Raw genomic sequence first — 12337 nt, forward strand, 5'->3', positions numbered from 1 at the left:
GGGGATGTCCAGGCCGAGTGTCCTCACACTCATCCTCACACTCATCCCGATAATTGATCTAGAAACCTAAATAAGCCTATGCTTCCACTGGTAAACAAATTGGATAGCTGACATGCCGTTCAATTACGGCAAACATACAGCCACTGAGATAGTCAATAAAGAAAGCATTTGTATCAAACCCGAAACGAGTTTCTTGCATTAGTTAGCTGCCCACCTTCCCTGTGTTCCTCACGATGATTCTTACCTCGGCCAGATGGTCAAACAACTGCAGGAGAAAGAAGAGAAGAGGAGGAAAAATAGATCCCAAAATTGATGCTGAACCGGCAAGGAGGAGATATTCTGCTGATTCACTCATTTACAAATCAAAAATCAAAAAGTCCCTGTTTGAATATCAATGATAATTGCCTGGATGCATTCATTGCACACCCAAACAGGGACGAATGAAAAACACAAGCAAAGAAAGCTTTCACAGATACCTTTATTCTTCACAAGTAAACCGGACACAACTAACACAGTTTCAGGATGATCATGGTATAGCTAAATACCTGAAGGCCAAAGTCGATCTCTGTTCTGTCCAGGCTGTAGGTGACCAGTGAGAGCTCTCCTTCGAGTTTAATCTCATACGTGGGGCCCTCCTTGACCTTACACGGAGCCAGAACCAGACCACCGATATCTGCCTAACCGTAAAAGGAGAAGGATACCAGCTGGCTTTCACCTGGCTGCAGCAGCCGATACAGTAGATAGGTAGGATATCAAAGACGAGAGACGGAGAGACAGATAAGGAGGTATACTGTAGGTCAGAACAATGATAGAACGATAGATAAAGACACAAGGACATATGGATAGAGCAATCATGAGAGAGGGTAGGGGACGCACAAAGGAATAGTCGATAAAAAGAGAGGAACTGAGATTCAATACTGTAATTCAATTCAACAATGTTCTCGGTTAAGGTGTTCCTAAGGTCTGAGCAATAGAGACAGAGAGGAAATCTCATCAGGACGCCACCTGATAGTGAGTACTGTACTGTACCTCCTTCACTCCAGCACTGGGGTGCTCTTTAGTTAAACGGCTTGCTGTGCCTGAGTTCTGATCAGCACTGGCTGGCAGCTGTGCTGCTGGGGACTTGTTGTGCTCCTGTCTGCTGGGGGTGTAGCTGTTTCACACCTGCCTCTGACTACCCATTTGTGATGAGAGTGGGGGTGACTGGAGCTGCCAGGGGATCTTTGGGAGACCCCCTCTCCTCCTTAGTCTCATTCTCTGGGTCTCTGTTCCTCAATTTCCCTAAAACAAAAAGTATAAACGGCATAATCTTTATGTCTACAGTATTGAGCTGTAAAAAAGGAAACTCACTGGATACTTCATCTTGGATCTCGTAAGCCAACCAAGTAACAGACACGTAAAATGAGCAATAAAACAAATCAGTGAATTAATTTATTCTATCACATTAAGTCCTCTCAGCATCTTCATGATTCTCCCCCAACAGCACTTCTCTCTCTCTCCCTCTCTCTCCCTCTCTCTCTCCCCCTCTCTCTCTCCCCCCCTCCCTCTCCCCCTCCTATCCTCAGTTGCTTCACGGTTGGTGCATCCATGATGTTAATTAATTACAGCATGCTTCATAATTAAGAGACATTATAAAATAACTACTCCAATGGACTGGACACCTATTTTGCAAGAAAGGAAACAGGACAGATGTTGCTAGACAATAAACGAGAGACAGACATGCAAAATGACAGAAATGTACTGACATGGCGAGATAGAGAACCACACAACTGCAGAGATACAAAATATAAGGAGACATGGTGATGTAAGAGACCATGCAGGTAGAGCCTGCAGACCATAGTAACAGTAGGTGTTCTGGAGAATAACAGCAGGGGGCAGTATTGTATGGGGAATTCTATGGCGTAGTCCTGTGACGTTCAGGCCACCTGCAGAGATTCTTAAATACAGATAATTAATATAATCCAGAGGACCACTGTCAGGCAGAACCACCATCTTCTCTCACTAGAATATAGAGGATTGTAAGCTTTCTATCTGTTTTCATTTGTTTTCATTTGTATATGTGTGTGTGTGTGTGTGTGTGTGCGTGTGCGTGTGCGGTGTGTGTGTGTGTGTGTGTGTGTGTGTGTGTGTGTGTGTGTGTGTGTGTGTGTGTGTGTGTGTGTGTGTGTGTGTGCGTGTGTGTGCCTGTGTGTGTCCATCACACTAATCCCCAGACACCTCAAGAGGTCTCCGGAAAACAAATTACATTTCAATAACACCAGACTGTCAGCAGAGAGAGGAAAGTAGAGATTCATATATTGTTAATGTAGTCCACGAAGCCCAATGCCTTTTCACCGAGTGTCTGAAGTGGAGACCCTCCTGGGAGAAGCTTGCTATGGCTATTCTCTGCTATAACCACGGTAGACATAGCTTGGTTGCTGTCTATGTTCAGTTACTGTATTATGTTCCACTCATTGCCACAATCCATGTCTCAATTGTCTCAAGGCATAAAAATCCTTCTTTAACCTGTCTCCTTCCTTTCATCTACACTGATTGAAGTCAGTCAATCAATAAGGGATCATAGCTTTCACTTAAATTCACCTGGTCAGTCTATCATGGAAAGAGAAGGTGTTCATAATGTTTTGTACCCTCAGTGTATATACACCCAATGTACACCGTAAACGAGTTTAGCTAAGCAGATGAAAATGGTGCAATAATAGCAGAATCACACCTGGTTTAATTACTGATAGGCATTTAATTAGCAGGGTGGCCGGCGCATTGTGAGAACCATGCAAATATTGATAGGAAGGGTCATCCACTTCTAAGAGGATGGGTCTGGAGAAGTGAAAGCAGGAGGTTGAGTGATTAATCTTCACTGGCCTGCACTTTAGTCGCACAGAGAGACAGCACTATTGATTTATCTGAGGCAGCTTTAGAACAATTAAAAACTATAAAAACTAAATCCTACCCCACCAGAAATTGGGACTGTATTGGCAGCTGAGATTTACAACAGCCAGCATAGGCCTTTGAATGCTTAGTGCTGCATTTGTTTTATTTTCTACTTCACTTTACCACGATTTCTATCATGTGCCCTCTGTTCCCCATTGTCCTGGTCGGTTATTGTTCCCTTGTCTGTTGGTCTTGGGGGTACCTGTGCTTTGTTGTTTCGGCTTTCGTGTTACGTGTATTGTGCACTGTTTCGGGTCTCGTCCCGTGTAGTGTTATTACGGGGCTTGTCCCGTGTAATTAATAGAGGTTTAAACCTCGCTCTTTTGTTTGGGTTACATCCCTGTGTATTTTATATACGTGTTTGTTTTGGGCTTTGTCCCCGTGCCTTTTAATGACATGGAAACACTTATCTCCCACACTAGCTTTACGCACCAGCTTTCAGAGCAGCTCACAGATCACTGCACCTGTACATAGCCCATCTATAATTTAACCCAAACAACTACCTCTTCCCCTACTGTATTTATTTATTTATTTTGCTCCTTTGCACCCCATTATTTCTATTTCTACTTTGCACTTTCTTCCACTACAAATCTACCATTCCAGTGTTTTACTTGCTATATTGTATTTACTTTGCCACCATGGCCTTTTTTGCCTTTACCTCCCTTATCTCACCTCATTTGCTCACATTGTATATAGACTTATTTTTCTACTGTATTATTGACTGTATGTTTGTTTTACTCCATGTGTAACTCTGTGTTGTTGTATGTGTTGAACTGCTTTGCTTTATCTTGGCCAGGTCGCAATTGTAAATGAGAACTTGTTCTCAACTTGCCTACCTGGTTAAATAAAGTTGAAAAAAAAGAACATGTTGTATTTTTGGATGGAGTAAATAACCCCCCCCCTATTACGTATTCCTGCGCCTCCGATCATTAATCAACGTGACAGGAGTCTATAGATCTTGGTTCAAGATGAACTGATATCTACTGAAGGCCATGGTATATTGTAGAGCTGCTTGGGGTTCATATTTCCTCAAAATAGATAGCTTGAAATGGTAGCCAAATAGTTCTAGTGTAGCAGATTGGATCCTTTCTTGACTGGTGTGAGGAGATTAAGGGAGCGTGGTGGTAAGTAGTCACAGCCAAAGACAGGCTTTTGGACTGGTTTACTTTGTGTTCTCAAGCTGGATCCAAGGAATGGCTGCCAAGGTTGAACTAACTATGGATGAAAAAAGCAATATATGTGCAGGGGCGGACTTTGTGCTTTGGAGGCCCAGGTAGAGGCCAGTCTGAGACCGTCCCCCCATTCCAAATTTTTTATGGGATTTATAGTAAAGACATGTCATGATCTTTTCATCTGATTGTCAAACAAATCACTTCAAAAAGTAGGTTGCCTTTGCACGTTCATCCAAAATAACTCTAGCATCCAAAACGGTGCGCTGTGCAACTTTCAACTTTCCGTCAATTTGCAAGTGGGTGAAACAATATCACCAGAGAAAGCATCATAGCGAGCTAAACAGCGCCCCTCTGTCTTACTACAGTTTATGTAGCCCATGCCACAATCTTTCTGGCCAGTCAGCATCAGATACATGGGGTACATATACATGTCCTCTGCCTCGATGATAATGGCAATATTATCAGCAGCACCTGTCTTTTTATAGAAATATGTATTGTATTCGAGTCTAAGGGCCCGGGGCTGGGTTTCTACTAAGCTAACATATGGAATTGTTTTAAGATGGTCATACCAAGGATAATTTAGCTATTTCATTATTTATTTTAGGAACCCTGTAGGTAGAATATCATTTTTTTCCCTAAACATTGAATTTGGCCTTACTGCTATTAGCCCATAGAAATGTGCTGCATTTCTGGGGGCGGCCCGTCAAAGTCCAGGACCCAGTTGCACAGGGCGGGGTTGAGACCGAGGGTCTCAAGCTAAATTACGAGTTTCGAGGGTACTATGGTGTTAAATGCTGAGCTGTAATTGATGAACAGCATTCTTACATAGGTATTCCTCTTGTCCAGATGGGTTAGGGCTGTGTGCAATAGGATTGCATTTGCGTCGTCTGTGGACCTATTGGGGTGGTAAGCAAATTGGAGTGGGTCTAGGGTGTCGGGTAGGGTGGAGGTGATTTGGTCCTTGACTAGTCTCTCAAAGCACTTCATGATGACGGAAGTGAGTGCTACGGGGCGATAGTCATTTAGCTCAGTTACCTTAGCTTTCTTGGGAACAGGAACAATGGTGGCCCTCTTGAAGCATGTGGGAACAGCAGACTGGGATAGGGATGTCCGTAAACACACCAGCCAGCTGGTCTGCGCATGCTCTGAGGACGTGGCTTGAGATACCGTCTGGGCCGGCAGCCTTGCGATGGTTAACACATTTAAATGTTTTACTCACGTTGGCTGCGGTGAAGGAGAGCCCGCAGGTTTTGGTAGCGAGCCGTGTCAGTGGCACTGTATTGTCCTCAAAGTGAGCAAAGAAGTTGTTTAGTTTGTCTGGGAGCAAGACGTTGGTGTCCGCAACGGGGCTGGTTTTCTTTTTGTAATCCGTGATTGACTGTAGACCCTGCCACATATGTCTCGTGTCTAAGAGCCGTTGAATTGCGACTCTACTTTGTCTCTATACAGACGCTTAGCTTGTTTGATTGCTACACTGTTTATATTCGGTCATGTTTCCAGTCGCCTTGCCATGATTAAAAGCAGTGGTTTGCACTTTCAGTTTTGCACAAATGCTGCCATCAATCGACGGTTTCTGGATGGGGAAGGTTTTAATAGTCACGGTGGTACAACATCACCGATGTACTTGCTAATAAACTCGCTCACCGAATCAGGGTATACATCAATGTTGTTGTCTGAGGCTATCCGGAACATATCCCAGTCCACGTGATCGAAGCAATCTTGAAGCGTGGAGTCAGATTGGTCGGACCAGCGTTGAACAGTCCTGAGCACGGGCGTTTCTTTTTTTAGTTTCTGTCTATAGGCTGGGAGCAACAAAATGGAGTCGTGGTCAGATTTACTGTAAGGAGGGCGAGGGAGGGCTTTGTATGCGTCGCGGAAGTTAGAGTAGCAATGATCCAGAATTTTACCAGCCCGGGTCGCGCATTCGATATGCTGATAAAATTTACGGAGCCTTGTTTTCAGATTAGTCTTGTTAATAACTTCTCTGGGCTACGTGGCACCCGCGGTACACACTATCAGTGAAATATCAGGGCGGCAAATTCAAAACAACAAAATCTCATTATTCAAATTTCTCAAACATACAACTATTTTACACCATTTTAAAGATACACTTCTCCTTAATCCAACCACATTGTCCGATTTCAAAAAGGCTTTACGGCGAAAGCATAAAGTTAGATTATGTTAGGACAGAGCCTAAACAAGAAAAACTACACAGCTATTTTCCAAGCAGGAGAGGGGTCACAAAAACCAGAAATACAGCTAAAATTAAGCACTAACCTTTGACGATCTTCATCAGATGACACTCCTAGGACTCAATGTTACACAATACATGTATGTTTTGTTCGATAAAGTTCATATTTATACCCAAAACCCCATTTTACATTGGCGCGTGATGTTCAGAAAACATTTTGCCTCCAAACCTCCGGTGAATGAGCACAACAATTTACAAAAATACTTATCATAAACGTTGATAAAATATTAAACTGTTATTCAAAGAATTATAGATAAACATCTCCTTAATGCAACCGCTGTGACAGATTTCAAAAAAGCTTCACGGGGAAAGCACACTTTGCAATTATCTGAGTACTGCGCTCAGAAAACAACAGCAGGCAATACAGATACCGGCCATTTTGGAGTCATCTAAAATCATAAATAGCATTATAAATATTCATTTACCTTTGATGATCTTCATCACAATGCACTCTCAGGAATCCCAGGTCCACAATAAATGTTGTTTTATTCGATAAAGTCCATAATTTATGTCCAAATACCTCCTTGTTGTTAGCGCGTTCAGTAAGCTACTCCAAATGTAGGAAGCGCGATGAAAATGTCACAATGAAAAGTAAAAAAAGTGATATTTAAGTTTGTAGAAACATGTCCCCTACAACTCATCCAGAACGCCACAGCCCGTCTGGTGTTCAACCTTCCCAAGTTTTCTCACTTCACCCCGCTCCTCCACACACTCCACTGGCTTCCAGTTGAAGCTCGCATCTGCTACAAGACCATGGTGCTTGCCTACGGAGCTGTGAGGTGAACGGCACCTCCGTACCTTCAGGCTCTGATCAGTCCCTACACCCAAAGAAGGGCAGTGCGTTCATCCACCTCTGGCCTGCTCGCCTCCCTACCTCTGCGGAAGCACAGTTCCCGCTCAGCCCAGTCAAAACTGTTCGCTGCTCTGGCACCCCAATGGTGGAACAAGCTCCCTCACGACACCAGGACAGCGGAGTCAATCACCACCTTCCGGAGACACCTGAAACCCCACCTCTTCAAGGAATACCTGGGATAGGATTAAGTAATCCTTCTAGGTTCTAAAGACTGTTGACATCTAGTGGAAGCCTTAGGAAGTGCAAAATGAACCCTAAGTCACTGTGTGTTAGATAGGCAATGACTTGAAAAGACTACAAGCATCAGATTTCCAACTTCCTGGTTGGATTTTTCTCAGGTTTTTGCCTGCCATATGAGTTCTGCTATACTCACAGACATCATTCAAACAGTTTTAGAAATGTCAGCGTGTTTTCTATCAAAATCTACTAATAATATGCATATCCTACCTTCTGGGATAGAGTAGCAGGCAGTTTAATTTGGGCACGTCATTCATCCCGAATTTCCGAATACTGCCCCCATCACTAAAAAGTTTAAAATCCCCAGCTACAGTAAATGCAGGCTCAGGATATGGGGTTTCCAGTTTACATAGAGTCCAATGAAGTTCTTTCAGGGCCGTTGAGGTGTCTGCTTGGGGGGGATATACACCGCTGTGATTATAATCGAAGAGAATTGTCTTGTAGATAATGTGGTTGTGCCCCTGTGACCACAATTTTGGACCCCCTTGTGGCCCCCCTAAATGTGGAGTATGAAATAATTTTTAGATAACAAATGTTTGCTATCATTCTTTTTTTACATCCGTTATTAGACAGTGGCAACGCGGAACACTAATTTAACCCACACATTTTCTAGATTGGACGGCTTTAGGAACACAACAGTATCGTACCACATGCAAAACGATATGACAACAATAACGTTTAACCTGTTGGGGATAGGGGGCAGTATTTGCACGGCCGGATAAAAAACGTACCCGATTTAATCTGTTTACTACTCCTGCCCAGTAACTAGAATATGCATATAATTGTTTGATTTGGATAGAAAACACCCTAAAGTTTCTAAAACTGTTTGAATGGTGTCTGTGAGTATAACAGAACTCATATGGCAGGCCAAAACCTGAGAAGATTCCAAACAGGAAGCGCTCTCTCTGACCATTTCTTGGCCTTCTTTGTCATCTCTATCCAAAACAGAGGATCTCTGCTGTAACGTGACACTTTCTAAGGCTCCCATAGGCTCTCAGAAGGCGCCAGAACGTTGAATGATGACTCTGCAGTTACTGGCTGAAAAACAGTAGCGCATTTGGTAAATGGTCGATCTGAGAACAATGAGACGGGGGCGCGCGTGCACGTGAAGAGTCCATTTTCCTTTTTCAGTCTTTGAACAAAAACAACGACTCCCAGTCGGAATATTATCGCTATTTTACGAGAAAAATCGCATAAAAATTGATTTTAAACAGCGTTTGACATGCTTCGAAGTACGGTAATGGAATATTTTGAAATTTTTTGTCACGATATGCGCCGGCGCGTCACCCTTCGGATAGTGTCTTGAACGCACGAACAAAACGCCGCTATTTGGATATAACTATGGATTATTTGGAACCAAACCAACATTTGTTGTTGAAGTAGAAGTCCTGGGAGTGCATTCTGACGAAGACAGCAAAGGTAATCCAATTTTTCTTATAGTAAATCTGAGTTTGGTGAGTACCAAACTTGGTGGGTGTCAAAATAGCTAGCCTGTGATGGCCGGGCTATCTACTCAGAATATTGCAAAATGTGCTTTCACCGAAAAGCTATTTTAAAATCGGACACCGCGATTGCATAAAAGAGTTCTGTATCTATAATTCTTTAAATAATTGTTATGTTTTTTGTGAACGTTTATCGTGAGTAATTTAGTAAATTCACCGGAAGTGTTCGGTGGGAATGCTAGTTCTGAACGTCACATGCTAATGCAAAAAGCTGGTTTTTGATATAAATATGAACTTGATTGAACAAAACATGCATGTATTGTATAACATAATGTCCTAGGAGTGTCATCTGATGAAGATCATCAAAGGTTAGTGCTGCATTTAGCTGTGGTTTTGGTTTTTGTGACATATGCTAGCTTGAAAAATGGGTGTCTGATTATTTCTGTCTGGGTACTCTGCTGACATAATCTAATGTTTTGCTTTCGTTGTAAAGCCTTTTTGAAATCGGACAGTGTGGTTAGATTAACGAGAGTCTTGTCTTTAAAATTGTGTAAAATAGTCATATGTTTGAGAAATTGAAGTTATAGCATTTGAGGTATTTGTATTTCGCGCCACGGGATTCCACTGGCTGTTGACTAGGTGGGACGCAATCGTCCCACCTAGCCCAGAGAAGCTAATGTAACTGGCCCCTCTAACCGTACTACTGGCCCCAGCTTGGCCCCCCCAGTTGAAATGGTCTAGAATCGCCACTGTCTGGAAGGAAACCCTTGCTCGAATTTTGTCTACCTTGTTGTCAAGAGACTGGACATTGGCGAGTAGTATACTCAAGAGCGATGTGCCCATCTACGGAGCCTGACCAGAAGGCAAGGTCAGTACAGGGGCATCAAAGCTGGGACCGAGAGACTGAAAAACAGCTTCTATCTCAAGGCCATCAAACTGTTAAACAGCCATCACTAACATTGAGTGGCTGCTGCCAACATACTGACTCAAATCTCTTGCCACTTTAATAATTAAAAATTGGATGTAATAAATGTATTGCTAATCACTTTAAACAATGGCACTTTATATAATGTTTACATACTCTACATTACTCATCTCATATGTATATACTGTACTCTATACCATCTACTGCATCTTGCCTATTCCGTTCGGCCATCGCTCATCCATATATTTATATGTACATATTCATATTCATTCATTTACACTTGTGTGTGTGTATAATGTAGTTGTGAAATTGTTTGATTACTTGTTAGATATTACTGAACAGTCAGAACTAGAAGCACAAGCATTTCGCTACACTCGCATTAACGTCTGCTAACCATGTGTATGTGACCAATAAAATTTGATTTGATTTGCATAACAGATTCATACATGGAAAACAGCTAGTCAAACATTTACTCAAAAGTGAGTATGTTTTGAAATGTCTGTCCTATATCTGAGAGATATAGCAATTACCCGTATACCTTCTATTTATATTCACTTCCATTCATTTTTCAGCCCAGTATCCTGATTTTCAGGATGTCTGCTGGTCTGACAAAAACTCTATTGCTCGGCCACCGTCCACCGCAGATGCTGTGGATTGAGACGCAGCCTGTGCAAAAACAAAACATATCTCTCGACGGATTTTTATGGGGATTTTTTTATTTTATTTACTTCGTATGTCTTGAGTGGAGCATGTGGGGGCCTCAAGCGGATAAATTATTATTATTTGACCAGCTCATGAGGCCCTTTGATGATGTGAGGCCATGAGGCAATTGCCTCTTCTGCCTAATGGTAAGTCCGCTAGTGTATATGTGTGCACTTTTTCTTGAAGTGTCTCAGATATTTTTTCCTGTGGGTTTCCTTCGATAATAGCTGGATTTGGCTTTCCTAGCGGTGCAATCATCTTGCTTTTGCCACTTCAGAAAACTGTAAATCCATAATCCCAGATGTGGGCACTCCAGTACAATACAGTGCATGCTTACACGCATACACTGAGTGCACAAAACATTAGGAACACCTGCTCTTTCCATGACATAGACTGAACAGGTGAATCCAGGTGAAAGCTATGATCCCTTATTGATGTTACCTGTTAAATCCACTTCAATCAGTGTAGATGAAGGGGAGGAGACAGGATAAAGAAGGATCTTTAAGACTTGAGACAGTTGAGACATGGATTGTGTATGTGTGCCATTCAGAGGGTGAATGGGCAAGACAAAATATTTATGTGCCTTTGAGGATAGGTTAGTAGGTGCCAGGCGCACTGGTTTGAATGTGTCAAGAACTGGAACACTGCTGGGTTTTCACGCTCAACAGTTTCCCGTGTGTATCAAGAATGATACACCCAAAGACATCCAGCCAACTTGAAACAACTGTGGGAAGCATTGGAGTCCACATGGGCCAGCATCCCTGTGGAACACTTTCGACACCTTGTAGAGTCCATGCCTTGACAAATTGAGGCTGTTCTGAGGGCTAAGGGGGGTGCAACTCAATAATAAGGAGGTGTGTCGATTGTTTTGTACACCCAGTGTATGTGTCCTGTTTAGTTAATCTTTAATTCTTAGGGCTAGGGTCTATTTACCTGAATTTCCACCTGACTTATATGCCCAAAGTAAACTACCTGTTACTCAGGCCCAGAAGTCAGGATATGCATATAATTGGTACCATTGGATAGAAAACACTTTTAAGTTTGTAGAAATGTTAAAATAATGTATGAGACTATAACACAATTGATATGGTAGGCTAAAATCTAAAGAAAACCAACCGGAATGTTTTATTTTTTTGAGGTCCCAGGCTCTTATAATGGAAAGCTATGGGTCCTATGCAATTCTAGCACTCAGATTGCAATTACTATGGCTTCCACTAGATGTCAACAGTCTTTGTTCAAGGTTTCAGGCTTGTTTCTTCCAAAACGAGGAAGAATTTGGAGTTTTGGTACAAAGAGTGTCAGTGGAACATCAGAAAAAAGAGGATGTGCGCCTGCTAATTTTACTTTTCTATTAAACATACTACTTTCTGTATGAAATATTATAGTTTATTTACATTTCAGGGTACCTGAGGATTAAATAAAAATGTAGTTTGACTTGTTTGAACAAAGTTTAGCGGTAGCTTTTTGGATTCATTTGTCTGCATGTTGAACGAGTGGATTACTGAAATCGATGGAGCCAACTAAACAGACTTTTTGGGATATAAAGAAGGATTTTATCTAACAAAACGACTGTTCATGTTGTAGCTGGGACCGTTGGGATTGCAAACAGAGGAATATTTTCAAAAGTAAGTGATTTATTTAATAGATATTTGTGATTTTATGAAGCCTGTGCTGGTTGAAAAATATGTTGATATGGGGCGCCGTCCTCAAACAATCACATGGTATGCTTTCACTGTAAAGCCTATTGTAAATAGGACAATGCAGTTAGATTAACAAGAATGTAAGCTTTTAAATTATATAAGATACTTGTATGTTCATAAATGTTTA

At 42.0% G+C, this 12337-nt stretch overlaps 1 pseudogene; it reads right to left on the reverse strand.

The window, feature by feature from the left end:
• Positions 1-12337, reverse strand: part of LOC106560942 (hydrocephalus-inducing protein-like) — a 63723-nt pseudogene that overhangs the window by 22620 nt on the left and 28766 nt on the right.

Source organism: Salmo salar, chromosome ssa10, assembly GCF_905237065.1.
Source record: "Salmo salar chromosome ssa10, Ssal_v3.1, whole genome shotgun sequence".
Lineage (NCBI taxonomy): Eukaryota > Metazoa > Chordata > Actinopteri > Salmoniformes > Salmonidae > Salmo > Salmo salar.